The sequence below is a fragment of the Hemitrygon akajei genome, chromosome 10 (genome assembly GCF_048418815.1).
Source record: "Hemitrygon akajei chromosome 10, sHemAka1.3, whole genome shotgun sequence".
NCBI classification, from domain to species: domain Eukaryota; kingdom Metazoa; phylum Chordata; class Chondrichthyes; order Myliobatiformes; family Dasyatidae; genus Hemitrygon; species Hemitrygon akajei.
This window is the reverse complement of record NC_133133.1, coordinates 108,993,458-109,017,309: the sequence shown is the minus strand read 5'-3', so window position 1 is coordinate 109,017,309 and position 23,852 is coordinate 108,993,458.

Below are 23,852 nucleotides of genomic sequence, written 5' to 3'. Positions count from 1 at the left end.
GGACAGCAGTGTGAATCGAACCCCGATCTCTGATTACTGTTGGTGCTACGGACAGCAGTGTGAATGGAACCCCGATCTCTGATCACTGTTGGTGTTACGGACAGCAGTGTGAATCGAACCCCGATCTCTGATCACTGTTGGTTTTATGGACAGCCGTGTGATTCGAACCCCGATCTCTGATCACTGTTGGTGTTACGGACAGCAGTGTAAATCGAACCCCGATCTCTGATCACTGTTGTTGTTACGGACAGCAGTGTGAATCGAACCCCCGATCTCTGATCACTGTTGCTGTTACGGACAGCTGTATGCATGGAACCCCGATCTCTGATCACTGTTGGTGTTACAGACATCTGTGTGAATGGAACCCTGATCTCTGATCACTGTTGTTGTTACGGACAGAAGTGTGAATCGAACCCCGATCTCTGATCACTGTTGGTGTTGTGGACAGCAGTGTGAATCGAACCCCGATCTCTGATCACTGATGTTGTTACGGACAGCAGTGTGAATCGAACACCAATCTCTGATCACTGTTGGTGTTACAGACATCTGTGTGAATGGAACCCAGATCTCTGATCACTGTTCGTGTTATGGACAGCAGTGTGAATCGAACCCCGATCTTTGATCACTGTTGGTGTTCCAGACAGCTGTTTGAATGGAACCCCGATCTCTGATCACTGTTGGTGTTGCGGACAGCAGTGTGAATCGAACACCAATCTCTGATCACTGTTGTTGTTACGGACAGCAGTGTGAATCAAACCCCGATCTCTGATCACTGTTGTTGTTACGGACAGCAGTGTGAATGGAACCCCGATCTCTGATCACTGTTGGTGTTACGGACAGCAGTGTGAATCGAACACCAATCTCTGATCACTGTTGGTGTTACAGACAGCTGTGTGAATGGAACCCTGATCTCTGATCACTGTTGTTGTTACGGACAGCAGTGTGAATAAAACCCTGATCTCTGATCACTGTTGGTGTTACAGACAGCTGTGTGAATGGAATCCCGATCTCTGATCACTGTTGGTGTTACGGAGAGCACTTTGAATCGATCCCCGATCACTGATCTCTGTTGGTGTTGCGGACAGCAGTGTGAATCGAACACCAATCTCTGATCACTGCTGGTGTTGCAGACAGCTGTGTGAATCGAACACCAATCTCTGATCACTGTTGTTGTTACGGACAGCAGTGTGAATCGGACCCCGATCTCTGATCACTGTTGTTGTTACGGACAGCAGTGTGAATCGAACCCTGATCTCTGATTACTGTTGGTGTTACGGACAGCAGTGTGAATCGAACCCCGATCTCTGATCACTGTTGTTGTTACGCAAAGCAGTGTGAATCGAACTCCGATCTCTGATCACTGTTGTTACGGACAGCAGTGTGAATGGAACCCCGATCTCTGATCAGTGTTGCTGTTACGGACAGCAGTGTGAATCGAACCCCGATCTCTGATCTCTGTTGGTGTTACGGACAGCTGTGTGAATGGAACCCCGATCTCTGATCACTGTTGGTTTTACAGACAGCAGTGTGAATCGAACCCCGATCTCTGATCACTGTTGTTGTTACGGACAGCAGTGTGAATCGAACCCCCGATCTCTGATCACTGTTGCTGTTACGGACAGCAGTATGCATGGAACCCCGATCTCTGATCACTGTTGGTGTTACAGACATCTGTGTGAATGGAACCCTGATCTCTGATCACTGTTCGTGTTATGGACAGCAGTGTGAATCGAACCCCGATCTTTGATCACTGTTGGTGTTCCAGACAGCTGTTTGAATGGAACCCCGAACTCTGATCACTGTTGGTGTTACGGACAGCACTTTGAATCGATCCCCGATCACTGATCTCTGTTGGTGTTGCGGACAGCAGTGTGAATCGAACACCAATCTCTGATCACTGTTGGTGTTACAGACAGCTGTGTGAATCGAACACCAATCTCTGATCACTGTTGTTGTTACGGACAGCAGTGTGAATCGAACCCCGATCTCTGATCACTGTTGTTGTTACGGACAGCAGTGTGAATCGAACCCCGATCTCTGATTACTGTTGGTGCTACGGACAGCAGTGTGACTGGAACCCCGATCTCTGATCACTGTTGGTGTTACGGACAGCAGTGTGAATCGAACCCCGATCTCTGATCACTGTTGGTTTTATGGACAGCCGTGTGATTCGAACCCCGATCTCTGATCACTGTTGGTGTTACGGACAGCAGTGTAAATCGAACCCCGATCTCTGATCACTGTTGTTGTTACGGACAGCTGTGTGAATGGAACCCCGATCTCTGATCACTGTTGTTGTTACGGACAGCAGTGTGAATAAAACCCTGATCTCTGATCACTGTTGGTGTTACAGACATCTGTGTGAATGGAACCCAGATCTCTGATCACTGTTCGTGTTATGGACAGCAGTGTGAATCGAACCCCGATCTTTGATCACTGTTGGTGTTCCAGACAGCTGTTTGAATGGAACCCCGATCTCTGATCACTGTTGGTGTTACGGACAGCAGTGTAAATCGAACCCCGATCTCTGATCACTGTTGTTGTTACGGACAGCAGTGTGAATCGAACCCCGATCTCTGATCACTGTCGGTGTTACGGACAGCTGTGTGAATCGAACCCCGATCTCTGATCACTGTTGGTGTTACGGACAGCAGTGTGAATCGAACCCCGATCTCTGATCACTGTTGGTGTTACGGACAGCAGTGTGAATCGAACCCCGATCTCTGATCAATTTTGGTGTTACCTAGAGCAGTGTGAATCAATCCCCGATCTCTGATCACTGTTGGTTTTATGGACAGCAGTGTGAAACAAATCTCGATCTCTGATCACTGTTGGTGTTACGGACATTAGTGTGAATGGAACCACGATCTCTGATCACTGTTGGTGTTACAGACAGCTGTGTGAATCGAACCCCGATCTCTGATCACTGTTGGTGTTACGGACAGCAGTGTGAATCGAACCCCGATCTCTGATCACTGATGTTGTTACGGACAGTCGTGTGAATCGAACACCAATCTCTGATCACTGTTGGTGTTACAGACAGCTGTGTGAATGGAACCCTGATCTCTGATCACTGTTGGTGTTACAGACATCTGTGTGAATGGAACCCAGATCTCTGATCACTGTTCGTGTTATGGACAGCAGTGTGAATCGAACCCCGATCTTTGATCACTGTTGGTGTTCCAGACAGCTGTTTGAATGGAACCCCGATCTCTGATCACTGTTGGTGCTACGGACAGCAGTGTGAATCGAACACCAATCTCTGATCACTGTTGGTGTTACAGACATCTGTGTGAATGGAACCCAGATCTCTGATCACTGTTCGTGTTATGGACAGCAGTGTGAATCGAACCCCGATCTTTGATCACTGTTGGTGTTCCAGACAGCTGTTTGAATGGAACCCCGAACTCTATTCACTGTTGGTGTTACGGACAGCACTTTGAATCGATCCCCGATCACTGATCTCTGTTGGTGTTGCGGACAGCAGTGTGAATGGAACCCCGATCTTTGATCTCTGTTGGTGTTAAGGACAGCTGTGTGAATCGAACACCAATCTCTGATCACTGTTATTGTTACGGACAGTAGTGTGAATCAAACCCCGATCTCTGATCACTGTTGTTGTTACGGACAGCAGTGTGAATCAAACCCCGATCTCTGATCACTGTTGGTCTAACGTACTTCAGTGTGAATCGAACCCCGATCTCTGATCACTGTTGGTGTTACGGACAGCAGTGTGAATGGAACCCCGATCTCTGATCACTGTTGGTGTTACGGACAGCACTTTGAATCGATCCCCGATCACTGATCTCTGTTGGTGTTGCGGACAGCAGTGTGAATCGAACACCAATCTATGATCACTGTTGGTGTTACAGACAGCTGTGTGAATCGAACACCAATCTCTGATCACTGTTGTTGTTACGGACAGCAGTGTGAATCGAACCCCGATCTCTGATCACTGTTGTTGTTACGGACAGCAGTGTGAATCGAACCCCGATCTCTGATTACTGTTGGTGCTACGGACAGCAGTGTGAATGGAACCCCGATCTCTGATCACTGTTGGTGTTACGGACAGCAGTGTGAATCGAACCCCGATCTCTGATCACTGCTGGTTTTATGGACAGCCGTGTGATTCGAACCCCGACCTCTGATCACTGTTGGTGTTACGGACAGCAGTGTAAATCGAACCCCGATCTCTGATCACTGTTGTTGTTACGGACAGCAGTGTGAATCGAACCCCGATCTCTGATCACTGTCGGTGTTACGGACAGCAGTGTGAATCGAACCCCGATCTCTGATCAGTGTTGGTGTTACGGACAGCAGTATGAATCGAACCCTGATCTCTGATCACTGTTGTTGTTACGGACAGAAGTGTGAATCGAACCCCGATCTCTGATCACTGTTGGTGTTGTGGACAGCAGTGTGAATCGAACCCCGATCTCTGATCACTGATGTTGTTACGGACAGCAGTGTGAATCGAACACCAATCTCTGATCACTGTTGTTGTTACGGACAGCAGTGTGAATAAAACCCTGATCTCTGATCACTGTTGGTGTTACAGACAGCTGTGTGAATGGAACCCCGATCTCTGATCACTGTTGGTGTTACGGAGAGCACTTTGAATCGATCCCCGATCACTGATCTCTGTTGGTGTTGCGGACAGCAGTGTGAATCGAACACCAATCTCTGATCACTGCTGGTGTTACAGACAGCTGTGTGAATCGAACACCAATCTCTGATCACTGTTGTTGTTACGGACAGCAGTGTGAATCGGACCCCGATCTCTGATCACTGTTGTTGTTCCGGACAGCAGTGTGAATGGAACCCAGATCTCTGATCACTGTTCGTGTTATGGACAGCAGTGTGAATCGAACCCCGATCTTTGATCACTGTTGGTGTTCCAGACAGCTGTTTGAATGGAACCCCGATCTCTGATCACTGTTGGTGTTGCGGACAGCAGTGTGAATCGAACACCAATCTCTGATCACTGTTGTTGTTACGGACAGCAGTGTGAATCGAACCCCGATCTCTGATCACTGTTGTTGTTACGGACAGCAGTGTGAATGGAACCCCGATCTCTGATCACTGTTGGTGTTACGGACAGCAGTGTGAATCGAACACCAATCTCTGATCACTGTTGGTGTTACAGACAGCTGTGTGAATGGAACCCTGATCTCTGATCACTGTTGTTGTTACGGACAGCAGTGTGAATAAAACCCTGATCTCTGATCACTGTTGGTGTTACAGACAGCTGTGTGAATGGAACCCCGATCTCTGATCACTGTTGGTGTTACGGAGAGCACTTTGAATCGATCCCCGATCACTGATCTCTGTTGGTGTTGCGGACAGCAGTGTGAATCGAACACCAATCTCTGATCACTGCTGGTGTTACAGACAGCTGTGTGAATCGAACACCAATCTCTGATCACTGTTGTTGTTACGGACAGCAGTGTGAATCGGACCCCGATCTCTGATCACTGTTGTTGTTCCGGACAGCAGTGTGAATCGAACCCTGATCTCTGATTACTGTTGGTGTTACGGACAGCAGTGTGAATCGAACCCCGATCTCTGATCACTGTTGTTGTTACGGAAAGCAGTGTGAATCGAACTCCGATCTCTGATCACTGTTGTTACGGACAGCAGTGTGAATGGAACCCCGATCTCTGATCAGTGTTGCTGTTACGGACAGCAGTGTGAATCGAACCCCGATCTCTGATCTCTGTTGGTGTTACGGACAGCTGTGTGAATGGAACCCCGATCTCTGATCACTGTTGGTTTTACAGACAGCAGTGTGAATCGAACCCCGATCTCTGATCACTGTTGTTGTTACGGACAGCAGTGTGAATCGAACCCCCGATCTCTGATCACTGTTGCTGTTACGGACAGCAGTATGCATGGAACCCCGATCTCTGATCACTGTTGGTGTTACAGACATCTGTGTGAATGGAACCCAGATCTCTGATCACTGTTCGTGTTATGGACAGCAGTGTGAATCGAACCCCGATCTTTGATCACTGTTGGTGTTCCAGACAGCTGTTTGAATGGAACCCCGAACTCTGATCACTGTTGGTGTTACGGACAGCACTTTGAATCGATCCCCGATCACTGATCTCTGTTGGTGTTGCGGACAGCAGTGTGAATCGAACACCAATCTCTGATCACTGTTGGTGTTACAGACAGCTGTGTAAATCGAAGACCAATCTCTGATCACTGTTGTTGTTACGGACAGCAGTGTGAATCGAACCCCGATCTCTGATTACTGTTGGTGCTACGGACAGCAGTGTGAATGGAACCCCGATCTCTGATCACTGTTGGTGTTACGGACAGCAGTGTGAATCGAACCCCGATCTTTGATCACTGTTGGTGTTCCATACAGCTGTTTGAATGGAACCCCGAACTCTGATCACTGTTGGTGTTACGGACAGCACTTTGAATCGATCCCCGATCACTGATCTCTGTTGGTGTTGCGGACAGCAGTTTGAATCGAACACCAATCTCTGATCACTGTTGGTGTTACAGACAGCTGTGTAAATCGAAGACCAATCTCTGATCACTGTTGTTGTTACGGACAGCAGTGTGAATCGAACCCCGATCTCTGATTACTGTTGGTGCTACGGACAGCAGTGTGAATGGAACCCCGATCTCTGATCACTGTTGGTGTTACGGACAGCAGTGTGAATCGAACCCCGATCTCTGATCACTGTTGGTTTTATGGACAGCCGTGTGATTCGAACCCTGATCTCTGATCACTGTTGGTGTTACGGACAGCAGTGTAAATCGAACCCCGATCTCTGATCACTGTTGTTGTTACGGACAGCTGTGTGAATGGAACCCCGATCTCTGATCACTGTTGTTGTTACGGACAGCAGTGTGAATAAAACCCTGATCTGTGATCACTGTTGGTGTTACAGACATCTGTGTGAATGGAACCCAGATCTCTGATCACTGTTCGTGTTATGGACAGCAGTGTGAATCGAACTCCGATCTTTGATCATTGTTGGTGTTCCAGACAGCTGTTTGAATGGAACCCCGATCTCTGATCACTGTTGGTGTTATGGACAGCAGTGTAAATCGAACCCCGATCTCTGATCTCTGTTGGTGTTACGGACAGCTGTGTGAATGGAACCCCGATCTCTGATCACTGTTGGTTTTACAGACAGCAGTGTGAATCGAACCCCGATCTCTGATCACTGTTGTTGTTACGGACAGCAGTGTGAATCGAACCCCCGATCTCTGATCACTGTTGCTGTTACGGACAGCAGTATGCATGGAACCCCGATCTCTGATCACTGTTGGTGTTACGGACAGCAGTGTGAATCGAACCCTGATCTCTGATCACTGTTGTTGTTACGGACAGAAGTGTGAATCGAACCCCGATATCTGATCACTGTTGGTGTTATGGACAGCAGTGTGAATCAAACACCAATCTCTGATCACTGTTGGTGTTACAGACATCTGTGTGAATGGAACCCAGATCTCTGATCACTGTTCGTGTTATGGACAGCAGTGTGAATCGAACCCCGATCTTTGATCACTGTTGGTGTTCCAGACAGCTGTTTGAATGGAACCCCGGACTCTATTCACTGTTGGTGTTACGGACAGCACTTTGAATCGAACCCCAATCACTGATCTCTGTTGGTGTTGCGGACAGCAGTGTGAATCGAACACCAATCTCTGATCACTGTTGGTGTTACAGACAGCTGTGTGAATCGAACACCAATCTCTGATCACTGTTGGTCTTACGTACTTCAGTGTGAATCGAACCCCGATCTCTGATCTCTGTTGGTGTTACGGAGAGCTGTGTGAAATGAACCCCGATCTCTGATCACTGTTGCTGTTACAGACAGCTGTGTGAATGGAACCCCGATCTCTGATCACTGTTGTTGTTACGGACAGCAGTGTGAATCGAACCCCGATCTCTGATCACTGTTGTTGTTACGGACAGCAGTGTGAATCGAACCCCGATCTCGGATCACTGTTGTTGTTACAGACAGCAGTGTGAATCGAACCCCGATCTCTGATCAATGTTGTTGTTACGGACAGTAGTGTGAATCGAACTCCGATCTCTGATCACTGTTATTGTTACGGACTGCAGTGTGAATCGAACCCCGATCTCTGATCACTGTTGGTTTTATGGACAGCCGTGTGATTCGAACCCCGATCTCTGATCACTGTTGGTGTTACGGACAGCAGTGTAAATCGAACCCCGATCTCTGATCACTGTTGTTGTTACGGACAGCAGTGTGAATCGAACCCCCGATCTCTGATCACTGTTGCTGTTACGGACAGCTGTATGCATGGAACCCCGATCTCTGATCACTGTTGGTGTTACAGACATCTGTGTGAATGGAACCCTGATCTCTGATCACTGTTGTTGTTACGGACAGAAGTGTGAATCGAACCCCGATCTCTGATCACTGTTGGTGTTGTGGACAGCAGTGTGAATCGAACCCCGATCTCTGATCACTGATGTTGTTACGGACAGCAGTGTGAATCGAACACCAATCTCTGATCACTGTTGGTGTTACAGACATCTGTGTGAATGGAACCCAGATCTCTGATCACTGTTCGTGTTATGGACAGCAGTGTGAATCGAACCCCGATCTTTGATCACTGTTGGTGTTCCAGACAGCTGTTAGAATGGAACCCCGATCTCTGATCACTGTTGGTGTTGCGGACAGCAGTGTGAATCGAACACCAATCTCTGATCACTGTTGTTGTTACGGACAGCAGTGTGAATCGAACCCCGATCTCTGATCACTGTTGTTGTTACGGACAGCAGTGTGAATGGAACCCCGATCTCTGATCACTGTTGGTGTTACGGACAGCAGTGTGAATCGAACACCAATCTCTGATCACTGTTGGTGTTACAGACAGCTGTGTGAATGGAACCCTGATCTCTGATCACTGTTGTTGTTACGGACAGCAGTGTGAATAAAACCCTGATCTCTGATCACTGTTGGTGTTACAGACAGCTGTGTGAATGGAACCCCGATCTCTGATCACTGTTGGTGTTACGGAGAGCACTTTGAATCGATCCCCGATCACTGATCTCTGTTGGTGTTGCGGACAGCAGTGTGAATCGAACACCAATCTCTGATCACTGTTGGTGTTACAGACAGCTGTGTGAATCGAACACCAATCTCTGATCACTGTTGTTGTTACGGACAGCAGTGTGAATCGAACCCCGATCTCTGATCACTGTTGTTGTTACGGACAGCAGTGTGAATCGAACCCTGATCTCTGATTACTGTTGGTGCTACGGACAGCAGTGTGACTGGAACCCCGATCTCTGATCACTGTTGGTGTTACGGACAGCAGTGTGAATCGAACCCCGATCTCTGATCACTGTTGGTTTTATGGACAGCCGTGTGATTCGAACCCCGATCTCTGATCACTGTTGGTGTTACGGACAGCAGTGTAAATCGAACCCCGATCTCTGATCACTGTTGTTGTTACGGACATCTGTGTGAATGGAACCCTGATCTCTGATCACTGTTGTTGTTACGGACAGAAGTGTGAATCGAACCCCGATCTCTGATCACTGTTGGTGTTGTGGACAGCAGTGTGAATCGAACCCCGATCTCTGATCACTGATGTTGTTACGGACAGCAGTGTGAATCGAACACCAATCTCTGATCACTGTTGGTGTTACAGACATCTGTGTGAATGGAACCCAGATCTCTGATCACTGTTCGTGTTATGGACAGCAGTGTGAATCGAACCCCGATCTTTGATCACTGTTGGTGTTCCAGACAGCTGTTAGAATGGAACCCCGATCTCTGATCACTGTTGGTGTTGCGGACAGCAGTGTGAATCGAACACCAATCTCTGATCACTGTTGTTGTTACGGACAGCAGTGTGAATAGAACCCCGATCTCTGATCACTGTTGTTGTTACGGACAGCAGTGTGAATGGAACCCCGATCTCTGATCACTGTTGGTGTTACGGACAGCAGTGTGAATCGAACACCAATCTCTGATCACTGTTGGTGTTACAGACAGCTGTGTGAATGGAACCCTGTTCTCTGATCACTGTTGTTGTTACGGACAGCAGTGTGAATAAAACACTGATCTCTGATCACTGTTGGTGTTACGGAGAGCACTTTGAATCGATCCCCGATCACTGATCTCTGTTGGTGTTGCGGACAGCAGTGTGAATCGAACACCAATCTCTGATCACTGTTGGTGTTACAGACAGCTGTGTGAATCGAACACCAATCTCTGATCACTGTTGTTGTTACGGACAGCAGTGTGAATCGAACCCCGATCTCTGATCACTGTTGTTGTTACGGACAGCAGTGTGAATCGAACCCTGATCTCTGATTACTGTTGGTGCTACGGACAGCAGTGTGACTGGAACCCCGATCTCTGATCACTGTTGGTGTTACGGACAGCAGTGTGAATCGAACCCCGATCTCTGATCACTGTTGGTTTTATGGACAGCCGTGTGATTCGAACCCCGATCTCTGATCACTGTTGGTGTTACGGACAGCAGTGTAAATCGAACCCCGATCTCTGATCACTGTTGTTGTTACGGACAGCTGTGTGAATGGAACCCCGATCTCTGATCACTGTTGTTGTTACGGACAGCAGTGTGAATAAAACCCTGATCTCTGATCACTGTTGGTGTTACAGACATCTGTGTGAATGGAACCCAGATCTCTGATCACTGTTCGTGTTATGGACAGCAGTGTGAATCGAACCCCGATCTTTGATCACTGTTGGTGTTCCAGACAGCTGTTTGAATGGAACCCCGATCTCTGATCACTGTTGGTGTTACGGACAGCAGTGTAAATCGAACCCCGATCTCTGATCACTGTTGTTGTTACGGACAGCAGTGTGAATCGAACCCCGATCTCTGATCACTGTCGGTGTTACGGACAACTGTGTGAATCGAACACCAATCTCTGATCACTGTTGGTGTTACAGACAGCTGTGTGAATCGAACACCAATCTCTGATCACTGTTGTTGTTACGGACAGCAGTGTGAATCGAACCCCGATCTCTGATCACTGTTGTTGTTACGGACAGCAGTGTGAATCGAACCCCGATCTCTGATTACTGTTGGTGCTACGGACAGCAGTGTGAATCGAACACCAATCTCTGATCACTGTTGGTGTTACAGACATCTGTGTGAATGGAACCCAGATCTCTGATCACTGTTCGTGTTATGGACAGCAGTGTGAATCGAACCCCGATCTTTGATCACTGTTGGTGTTCCAGACAGCTGTTTGAATGGAACCCCGAACTCTATTCACTGTTGGTGTTACGGACAGCACTTTGAATCGATCCCCGATCACTGATCTCTGTTGGTGTTGCGGACAGCAGTGTGAATGGAACCCCGATCTTTGATCTCTGTTGGTGTTAAGGACAGCTGTGTGAATCGAACACCAATCTCTGATCACTGTTATTGTTACGGACAGTAGTGTGAATCGAACCCCGATCTCTGATCACTGTTGTTGTTACGGACAGCAGTGTGAATCGAACCCCGATCTCTGATCACTGTTGGTCTAACGTACTTCAGTGTGAATCGAACCCCGATCTCTGATCACTGTTGGTGTTACGGACAGCAGTGTGAATGGAACCCCGATCTCTGATCACTGTTGGTGTTACGGACAGCGCTTTGAATCGATCCCCGATCACTGATCTCTGTTGGTGTTGCGGACAGCAGTGTGAATCGAACACCAATCTATGATCACTGTTGGTGTTACAGACAGCTGTGTGAATCGAACACCAATCTCTGATCACTGTTGTTGTTACGGACAGCAGTGTGAATCGAACCCCGATCTCTGATCACTGTTGTTGTTACGGACAGCTGTGTGAATCGAACCCCGATCTCTGATTACTGTTGGTGCTACGGACAGCAGTGTGAATGGAACCCCGATCTCTGATCACTGTTGGTGTTACGGACAGCAGTGTGAATGGAACCCCGATCTCTGATCACTGCTGGTTTTATGGACAGCCGTGTGATTCGAACCCCGATCTCTGATCACTGTTGGTGTTACGGACAGCAGTGTAAATCGAACCCCGATCTCTGATCACTGTTGTTGTTACGGACAGCAGTGTGAATCGAACCCCGATCTCTGATCACTGTCGGTGTTACGGACAGCAGTGTGAATCGAACCCCGATCTCTGATCAGTGTTGGTGTTACGGACAGCAGTATGAATCGAACCCTGATCTCTGATCACTGTTGTTGTTACGGACAGAAGTGTGAATCGAACCCCGATCTCTGATCACTGTTGGTGTTGTGGACAGCAGTGTGAATCGCACCCCGATCTCTGATCACTGATGTTGTTACGGACAGCAGTGTGAATCGAACACCAATCTCTGATCACTGTTGGTGTTACAGACATCTGTGTGAATGGAACCCAGATCTCTGATCACTGTTCGTGTTATGGACAGCAGTGTGAATCGAACCCCGATCTTTGATCACTGTTGGTGTTCCAGACAGCTGTTTGAATGGAACCCCGATCTCTGATCACTGTTGGTGTTGCGGACAGCAGTGTGAATCGAACACCAATCTCTGATCACTGTTGGTGTTACGGACAGCAGTGTGAATCGAACCCCGATCTCTGATCACTGTTGTTGTTACGGACAGCAGTGTGAATGGAACCCCGATCTCTGATCACTGTTGGTGTTATGGACAGCAGTGTGAATCGAACACCAATCTCTGATCACTGTTGGTGTTACAGACAGCTGTGTGAATGGAACCCTGATCTCTGATCACTGTTGTTGTTACGGACAGCAGTGTGAATAAAACCCTGATCTCTGATCACTGTTGGTGTTACAGACAGCTGTGTGAATGGAACCCCGATCTCTGATCACTGTTGGTGTTACGGAGAGCACTTTGAATCGATCCCCGATCACTGATCTCTGTTGGTGTTGCGGACAGCAGAGTGAATCGAACACCAATCTCTGATCACTGCTGGTGTTACAGACAGCTGTGTGAATCGAACACCAATCTCTGATCACTGTTGTTGTTACGGACAGCAGTGTGAATCGGACCCCGATCTCTGATCACTGTTGTTGTTCCGGACAGCAGTGTGAATCGAACCCTGATCTCAGATTACTGTTGGTGTTACGGACAGCAGTGTGAATCGAACCCCGATCTCTGATCACTGTTGTTGTTACGGAAAGCAGTGTGAATCGAACTCCGATCTTTGATCACTGTTGTTACGGACAGCAGTGTGAATGGAACCCCGATCTCTGATCAGTGTTGCTGTTACGGACAGCAGTGTGAATCGAACCCCGATCTCTGATCTCTGTTGGTGTTACGGACAGCTGTGTGAATGGAACCCCGATCTCTGATCACTGTTGGTTTTACAGACAGCAGTGTGAATCGAACCCCGATCTCTGATCACTGTTGTTGTTACGGACAGCAGTGTGAATCGAACCCCCGATCTCTGATCACTGTTGCTGTTACGGACAGCAGTATGCATGGAACCCCGATCTCTGATCACTGTTGGTGTTACAGACATCTGTGTGAATGGAACCCAGATCTCTGATCACTGTTCGTGTTATGGACAGCAGTGTGAATCGAACCCCGATCTTTGATCACTGTTGGTGTTCCAGACAGCTGTTTGAATGGAACCCCGAACTCTGATCACTGTTGGTGTTACGGACAGCACTTTGAATCGATCCCCGATCACTGATCTCTGTTGGTGTTGCGGACAGCAGTGTGAATCGAACACCAATCTCTGATCACTGTTGGTGTTACAGACAGCTGTGTAAATCGAAGACCAATCTCTGATCACTGTTGTTGTTACGGACAGCAGTGTGAATCGAACCCCGATCTCTGATCACTGTTGTTGTTACGGACAGCAGTGTGAATCGAACCCCGATCTCTGATTACTGTTGGTGCTACGGACAGCAGTGTGAATGGAACCCCGATCTCTGATCACTGTTGGTGTTACGGACAGCAGTGTGAATCGAACCCCGATCTCTGATCACTGTTGGTTTTATGGACAGCCGTGTGATTCGAACCCCGATCTCTGATCACTGTTGGTGTTACGGACAGCAGTGTAAATCGAACCCCGATCTCTGATCACTGTTGTTGTTACGGACAGCTGTGTGAATGGAACCCCGATCTCTGATCACTGTTGTTGTTACGGACAGCAGTGTGAATAAAACCCTGATCTCTGATCACTGTTGGTGTTACAGACATCTGTGTGAATGGAACCCAGATCTCTGATCACTGTTCGTGTTATGGACAGCAGTGTGAATCGAACACCAATCTCTGATCACTGTTGTTGTTACGGACAGCAGTGTGAATCGAACCCCGATCTCTGATCACTGTTGTTGTTACGGACAGCAGTGTGAATGGAACCCCGATCTCTGATCACTGTTGGTGTTACGGACAGCAGTGTGAATCGAACACCAATCTCTGATCACTGTTGGTGTTACAGACAGCTGTGTGAATGGAACCCTGATCTCTGATCACTGTTGTTGTTACGGACAGCAGTGTGAATAAAACCCTGATCTCTGATCACTGTTGGTGTTACGGAGAGCACTTTGAATCGATCCCCGATCACTGATCTCTGTTGGTGTTGCGGACAGCAGTGTGAATCGAACACCAATCTCTGATCACTGTTGGTGTTACAGACAGCTGTGTGAATCGAACACCAATCTCTGATCACTGTTGTTGTTACGGACAGCAGTGTGAATCGAACCCCGATCTCTGATCACTGTTGTTGTTACGGACAGCAGTGTGAATCGAACCCTGATCTCTGATTACTGTTGGTGCTACGGACAGCAGTGTGACTGGAACCCCGATCTCTGATCACTGTTGGTGTTACGGACAGCAGTGTGAATCGAACCCCGATCTCTGATCACTGTTGGTTTTATGGACAGCCGTGTGATTCGAACCCCGATCTCTGATCACTGTTGGTGTTACGGACAGCAGTGTAAATCGAACCCCGATCTCTGATCACTGTTGTTGTTACGGACAGCTGTGTGAATGGAACCCCGATCTCTGATCACTGTTGTTGTTACGGACAGCAGTGTGAATAAAACCCTGATCTCTGATCACTGTTGGTGTTACAGACATCTGTGTGAATGGAACCCAGATCTCTGATCACTGTTCGTGTTATGGACAGCAGTGTGAATCGAACCCCGATCTTTGATCACTGTTGGTGTTCCAGACAGCTGTTTGAATGGAACCCCGATCTCTGATCACTGTTGGTGTTACGGACAGCAGTGTAAATCGAACCCCGATCTCTGATCACTGTTGTTGTTACGGACAGCAGTGTGAATCGAACCCCGATCTCTGATCACTGTCGGTGTTACGGACAACTGTGTGAATCGAACACCAATCTCTGATCACTGTTGGTGTTACAGACAGCTGTGTGAATCGAACACCAATCTCTGATCACTTTTGTTGTTACGGACAGCAGTGTGAATCGAACCCCGATCTCTGATCACTGTTGTTGTTACGGACAGCAGTGTGAATCGAACCCCGATCTCTGATTACTGTTGGTGCTACGGACAGCAGTGTGAATCGAACACCAATCTCTGATCACTGTTTGTGTTACAGACATCTGTGTGAATGGAACCCAGATCTCTGATCACTGTTCGTGTTATGGACAGCAGTGTGAATCGAACCCCGATCTTTGATCACTGTTGGTGTTCCAGACAGCTGTTTGAATGGAACCCCGAACTCTATTCACTGTTGGTGTTACGGACAGCACTTTGAATCGATCCCCGATCACTGATCTCTGTTGGTGTTGCGGACAGCAGTGTGAATGGAACCCCGATCTTTGATCTCTGTTGGTGTTAAGGACAGCAGTGTAAATCGAACCCCGATCTCTGATCACTGTTGTTGTTACGGACAGCTGTGTGAATGGAACCCCGATCTCTGATCACTGTTGTTGTTACGGACAGCAGTGTGAATAAAACCCTGATCTCTGATCACTGTTGGTGTTACAGACATCTGTGTGAATGGAACCCAGATCTCTGATCACTGTTCGTGTTATGGACAGCAGTGTGAATCGAACCCCGATCTTTGATCACTGTTGGTGTTCCAGACAGCTGTTTGAATGGAACCCCGATCTCTGATCACTGTTGGTGTTACGGACAGCAGTGTAAATCGAACCCCGATCTCTGATCACTGTTGTTGTTACGGACAGCAGTGTGAATCGAACCCCGATCTCTGATCACTGTCGGTGTTACGGACAACTGTGTGAATCGAACACCAATCTCTGATCACTGTTGGTGTTACAGACAGCTGTGTGAATCGAACACCAATCTCTGATCACTGTTGTTGTTACGGACAGCCGTGTGAATCGAACCCCGATCTCTGATCACTGTTGTTGTTACGGACAGCAGTGTGAATCGAACCCCGATCTCTGATTACTGTTGGTGCTACGGACAGCAGTGTGAATCGAACACCAATCTCTGATCACTGTTGGTGTTACAGACATCTGTGTGAATGGAACCCAGATCTCTGATCACTGTTCGTGTTATGGACAGCAGTGTGAATCGAACCCCGATCTTTGATCACTGTTGGTGTTCCAGACAGCTGTTTGAATGGAACCCCGAACTCTATTCACTGTTGGTGTTACGGACAGCACTTTGAATCGATCCCCGATCACTGATCTCTGTTGGTGTTGCGGACAGCAGTGTGAATGGAACCCCGATCTTTGATCTCTGTTGGTGTTAAGGACAGCTGTGTGAATCGAACACCAATCTCTGATCACTGTTATTGTTACGGACAGTAGTGTGAATCGAACCCCGATCTCTGATCACTGTTGTTGTTACGGACAGCAGTGTGAATCGAACCCCGATCTCTGATCACTGTTGGTCTAACGTACTTCAGTGTGAATCGAACCCCGATCTCTGATCACTGTTGGTGTTACGGACAGCAGTGTGAATGGAACCCCGATCTCTGATCACTGTTGGTGTTACGGACAGCGCTTTGAATCGATCCCCGATCACTGATCTCTGTTGGTGTTGCGGACAGCAGTGTGAATCGAACACCAATCTATGATCACTGTTGGTGTTACAGACAGCTGTGTGAATCGAACACCAATCTCTGATCACTGTTGTTGTTACGGACAGCAGTGTGAATCGAACCCCGATCTCTGATCACTGTTGTTGTTACGGACAGCTGTGTGAATCGAACCCCGATCTCTGATTACTGTTGGTGCTACGGACAGCAGTGTGAATGGAACCCCGATCTCTGATCACTGTTGGTGTTACGGACAGCAGTGTGAATCGAACCCCGATCTCTGATCACTGCTGGTTTTATGGACAGCCGTGTGATTCGAACCCCGATCTCTGATCACTGTTGGTGTTACGGACAGCAGTGTAAATCGAACCCCGATCTCTGATCACTGTTGTTGTTACGGACAGCAGTGTGAATCGAACCCCGATCTCTGATCACTGTCGGTGTTACGGACAGCAGTGTGAATCGAACCCCGATCTCTGATCAGTGTTGGTGTTACGGACAGCAGTATGAATCGAACCCTGATCTCTGATCACTGTTGTTGTTACGGACAGAAGTGTGAATCGAACCCCGATCTCTGATCACTGTTGGTGTTGTGGACAGCAGTGTGAATCGCACCCCGATCTCTGATCACTGATGTTGTTACGGACAGCAGTGTGAATCGAACACCAATCTCTGATCACTGTTGGTGTTACAGACATCTGTGTGAATGGAACCCAGATCTCTGATCACTGTTCGTGTTATGGACAGCAGTGTGAATCGAACCCCGATCTTTGATCACTGTTGGTGTTCCAGACAGCTGTTTGAATGGAACCCCGATCTCTGATCACTGTTGGTGTTGCGGACAGCAGTGTGAATCGAACACCAATCTCTGATCACTGTTGTTGTTACGGACAGCAGTGTGAATCGAACCCCGATCTCTGATCACTGTTGTTGTTACGGACAGCAGTGTGAATGGAACCCCGATCTCTGATCACTGTTGGTGTTATGGACAGCAGTGTGAATCGAACACCAATCTCTGATCACTGTTGGTGTTACAGACAGCTGTGTGAATGGAACCCTGATCTCTGATCACTGTTGTTGTTACGGACAGCAGTGTGAATAAAACCCTGATCTCTGATCACTGTTGGTGTTACAGACAGCTGTGTGAATGGAACCCCGATCTCTGATCACTGTTGGTGTTACGGAGAGCACTTTGAATCGATCCCCGATCACTGATCTCTGTTGGTGTTGCGGACAGCAGAGTGAATCGAACACCAATCTCTGATCACTGCTGGTGTTACAGACAGCTGTGTGAATCGAACACCAATCTCTGATCACTGTTGTTGTTACGGACAGCAGTGTGAATCGGACCCCGATCTCTGATCACTGTTGTTGTTCCGGACAGCAGTGTGAATCGAACCCTGATCTCAGATTACTGTTGGTGTTACGGACAGCAGTGTGAATCGAACCCCGATCTCTGATCACTGTTGTTGTTACGGAAAGCAGTGTGAATCGAACTCCGATCTTTGATCACTGTTGTTACGGACAGCAGTGTGAATGGAACCCCGATCTCTGATCAGTGTTGCTGTTACGGACAGCAGTGTGAATCGAACCCCGATCTCTGATCTCTGTTGGTGTTACGGACAGCTGTGTGAATGGAACCCCGATCTCTGATCACTGTTGGTTTTACAGACAGCAGTGTGAATCGAACCCCGATCTCTGATCACTGTTGTTGTTACGGACAGCAGTGTGAATCGAACCCCCGATCTCTGATCACTGTTGCTGTTACGGACAGCAGTATGCATGGAACCCCGATCTCTGATCACTGTTGGTGTTACAGACATCTGTGTGAATGGAACCCAGATCTCTGATCACTGTTCGTGTTATGGACAGCAGTGTGAATCGAACCCCGATCTTTGATCACTGTTGGTGTTCCAGACAGCTGTTTGAATGGAACCCCGAACTCTGATCACTGTTGGTGTTACGGACAGCACTTTGAATCGATCCCCGATCACTGATCTCTGTTGGTGTTGCGGACAGCAGTGTGAATCGAACACCAATCTCTGATCACTGTTGGTGTTACAGACAGCTGTGTAAATCGAAGACCAATCTCTGATCACTGTTGTTGTTACGGACAGCAGTGTGAATCGAACCCCGATCTCTGATCACTGTTGTTGTTACGGACAGCAGTGTGAATCGAACCCCGATCTCTGATTACTGTTGGTGCTACGGACAGCAGTGTGAATGGAACCCCGATCTCTGATCACTGTTGGTGTTACGGACAGCAGTGTGAATCGAACCCCGATCTCTGATCACTGTTGGTTTTATGGACAGCCGTGTGATTCGAACCCCGATCTCTGATCACTGTTGGTGTTACGGACAGCAGTGTAAATCGAACCCCGATCTCTGATCACTGTTGTTGTTACGGACAGCTGTGTGAATGGAACCCCGATCTCTGATCACTGTTGTTGTTACGGACAGCAGTGTGAATAAAACCCTGATCTCTGATCACTGTTGGTGTTACAGACATCTGTGTGAATGGAACCCAGATCTCTGATCACTGTTCGTGTTATGGACAGCAGTGTGAATCGAACACCAATCTCTGATCACTGTTGTTGTTACGGACAGCAGTGTGAATCGAACCCCGATCTCTGATCACTGTTGTTGTTACGGACAGCAGTGTGAATGGAACCCCGATCTCTGATCACTGTTGGTGTTACGGACAGCAGTGTGAATCGAACACCAATCTCTGATCACTGTTGGTGTTACAGACAGCTGTGTGAATGGAACCCTGATCTCTGATCACTGTTGTTGTTACGGACAGCAGTGTGAATAAAACCCTGATCTCTGATCACTGTTGGTGTTACGGAGAGCACTTTGAATCGATCCCCGATCACTGATCTCTGTTGGTGTTGCGGACAGCAGTGTGAATCGAACACCAATCTCTGATCACTGTTGGTGTTACAGACAGCTGTGTGAATCGAACACCAATCTCTGATCACTGTTGTTGTTACGGACAGCAGTGTGAATCGAACCCCGATCTCTGATCACTGTTGTTGTTACGGACAGCAGTGTGAATCGAACCCTGATCTCTGATTACTGTTGGTGCTACGGACAGCAGTGTGACTGGAACCCCGATCTCTGATCACTGTTGGTGTTACGGACAGCAGTGTGAATCGAACCCCGATCTCTGATCACTGTTGGTTTTATGGACAGCCGTGTGATTCGAACCCCGATCTCTGATCACTGTTGGTGTTACGGACAGCAGTGTAAATCGAACCCCGATCTCTGATCACTGTTGTTGTTACGGACAGCTGTGTGAATGGAACCCCGATCTCTGATCACTGTTGTTGTTACGGACAGCAGTGTGAATAAAACCCTGATCTCTGATCACTGTTGGTGTTACAGACATCTGTGTGAATGGAACCCAGATCTCTGATCACTGTTCGTGTTATGGACAGCAGTGTGAATCGAACCCCGATCTTTGATCACTGTTGGTGTTCCAGACAGCTGTTTGAATGGAACCCCGATCTCTGATCACTGTTGGTGTTACGGACAGCAGTGTAAATCGAACCCCGATCTCTGATCACTGTTGTTGTTACGGACAGCAGTGTGAATCGAACCCCGATCTCTGATCACTGTCGGTGTTACGGACAACTGTGTGAATCGAACACCAATCTCTGATCACTGTTGGTGTTACAGACAGCTGTGTGAATCGAACACCAATCTCTGATCACTGTTGTTGTTACGGACAGCAGTGTGAATCGAACCCCGATCTCTGATCACTGTTGTTGTTACGGACAGCAGTGTGAATCGAACCCCGATCTCTGATTACTGTTGGTGCTACGGACAGCAGTGTGAATCGAACACCAATCTCTGATCACTGTTGGTGTTACAGACATCTGTGTGAATGGAACCCAGATCTCTGATCACTGTTCGTGTTATGGACAGCAGTGTGAATCGAACCCCGATCTTTGATCACTGTTGGTGTTCCAGACAGCTGTTTGAATGGAACCCCGAACTCTATTCACTGTTGGTGTTACGGACAGCACTTTGAATCGATCCCCGATCACTGATCTCTGTTGGTGTTGCGGACAGCAGTGTGAATGGAACCCCGATCTTTGATCTCTGTTGGTGTTAAGGACAGCTGTGTGAATCGAACACCAATCTCTGATCACTGTTATTGTTACGGACAGTAGTGTGAATCGAACCCCGATCTCTGATCACTGTTGTTGTTACGGACAGCAGTGTGAATCGAACCCCGATCTCTGATCACTGTTGGTCTAACGTACTTCAGTGTGAATCGAACCCCGATCTCTGATCACTGTTGGTGTTACGGACAGCAGTGTGAATGGAACCCCGATCTCTGATCACTGTTGGTGTTACGGACAGCGCTTTGAATCGATCCCCGATCACTGATCTCTGTTGGTGTTGCGGACAGCAGTGTGAATCGAACACCAATCTATGATCACTGTTGGTGTTACAGACAGCTGTGTGAATCGAACACCAATCTCTGATCACTGTTGTTGTTACGGACAGCAGTGTGAATCGAACCCCGATCTCTGATCACTGTTGTTGTTACGGACAGCTGTGTGAATCGAACCCCGATCTCTGATTACTGTTGGTGCTACGGACAGCAGTGTGAATGGAACCCCGATCTCTGATCACTGTTGGTGTTACGGACAGCAGTGTGAATCGAACCCCGATCTCTGATCACTGCTGGTTTTATGGACAGCCGTGTGATTCGAACCCCGATCTCTGATCACTGTTGGTGTTACGGACAGCAGTGTAAATCGAACCCCGATCTCTGATCACTGTTGTTGTTACGGACAGCAGTGTGAATCGAACCCCGATCTCTGATCACTGTCGGTGTTACGGACAGCAGTGTGAATCGAACCCCGATCTCTGATCAGTGTTGGTGTTACGGACAGCAGTATGAATCGAACCCTGATCTCTGATCACTGTTGTTGTTACGGACAGAAGTGTGAATCGAACCCCGATCTCTGATCACTGTTGGTGTTGTGGACAGCAGTGTGAATCGCACCCCGATCTCTGATCACTGATGTTGTTACGGACAGCAGTGTGAATCGAACACCAATCTCTGATCACTGTTGGTGTTACAGACATCTGTGTGAATGGAACCCAGATCTCTGATCACTGTTCGTGTTATGGACAGCAGTGTGAATCGAACCCCGATCTTTGATCACTGTTGGTGTTCCAGACAGCTGTTTGAATGGAACCCCGATCTCTGATCACTGTTGGTGTTGCGGACAGCAGTGTGAATCGAACACCAATCTCTGATCACTGTTGTTGTTACGGACAGCAGTGTGAATCGAACCCCGATCTCTGATCACTGTTGTTGTTACGGACAGCAGTGTGAATGGAACCCCGATCTCTGATCACTGTTGGTGTTATGGACAGCAGTGTGAATCGAACACCAATCTCTGATCACTGTTGGTGTTACAGACAGCTGTGTGAATGGAACCCTGATCTCTGATCACTGTTGTTGTTACGGACAGCAGTGTGAATAAAACCCTGATCTCTGATCACTGTTGGTGTTACAGACAGCTGTGTGAATGGAACCCCGATCTCTGATCACTGTTGGTGTTACGGAGAGCACTTTGAATCGATCCCCGATCACTGATCTCTGTTGGTGTTGCGGACAGCAGAGTGAATCGAACACCAATCTCTGATCACTGCTGGTGTTACAGACAGCTGTGTGAATCGAACACCAATCTCTGATCACTGTTGTTGTTACGGACAGCAGTGTGAATCGGACCCCGATCTCTGATCACTGTTGTTGTTCCGGACAGCAGTGTGAATCGAACCCTGATCTCAGATTACTGTTGGTGTTACGGACAGCAGTGTGAATCGAACCCCGATCTCTGATCACTGTTGTTGTTACGGAAAGCAGTGTGAATCGAACTCCGATCTTTGATCACTGTTGTTACGGACAGCAGTGTGAATGGAACCCCGATCTCTGATCAGTGTTGCTGTTACGGACAGCAGTGTGAATCGAACCCCGATCTCTGATCTCTGTTGGTGTTACGGACAGCTGTGTGAATGGAACCCCGATCTCTGATCACTGTTGGTTTTACAGACAGCAGTGTGAATCGAACCCCGATCTCTGATCACTGTTGTTGTTACGGACAGCAGTGTGAATCGAACCCCCGATCTCTGATCACTGTTGCTGTTACGGACAGCAGTATGCATGGAACCCCGATCTCTGATCACTGTTGGTGTTACAGACATCTGTGTGAATGGAACCCAGATCTCTGATCACTGTTCGTGTTATGGACAGCAGTGTGAATCGAACCCCGATCTTTGATCACTGTTGGTGTTCCAGACAGCTGTTTGAATGGAACCCCGAACTCTGATCACTGTTGGTGTTACGGACAGCACTTTGAATCGATCCCCGATCACTGATCTCTGTTGGTGTTGCGGACAGCAGTGTGAATCGAACACCAATCTCTGATCACTGTTGGTGTTACAGACAGCTGTGTAAATCGAAGACCAATCTCTGATCACTGTTGTTGTTACGGACAGCAGTGTGAATCGAACCCCGATCTCTGATCACTGTTGTTGTTACGGACAGCAGTGTGAATCGAACCCCGATCTCTGATTACTGTTGGTGCTACGGACAGCAGTGTGAATGGAACCCCGATCTCTGATCACTGTTGGTGTTACGGACAGCAGTGTGAATCGAACCCCGATCTCTGATCACTGTTGGTTTTATGGACAGCCGTGTGATTCGAACCCCGATCTCTGATCACTGTTGGTGTTACGGACAGCAGTGTAAATCGAACCCCGATCTCTGATCACTGTTGTTGTTACGGACAGCTGTGTGAATGGAACCCCGATCTCTGATCACTGTTGTTGTTACGGACAGCAGTGTGAATAAAACCCTGATCTCTGATCACTGTTGGTG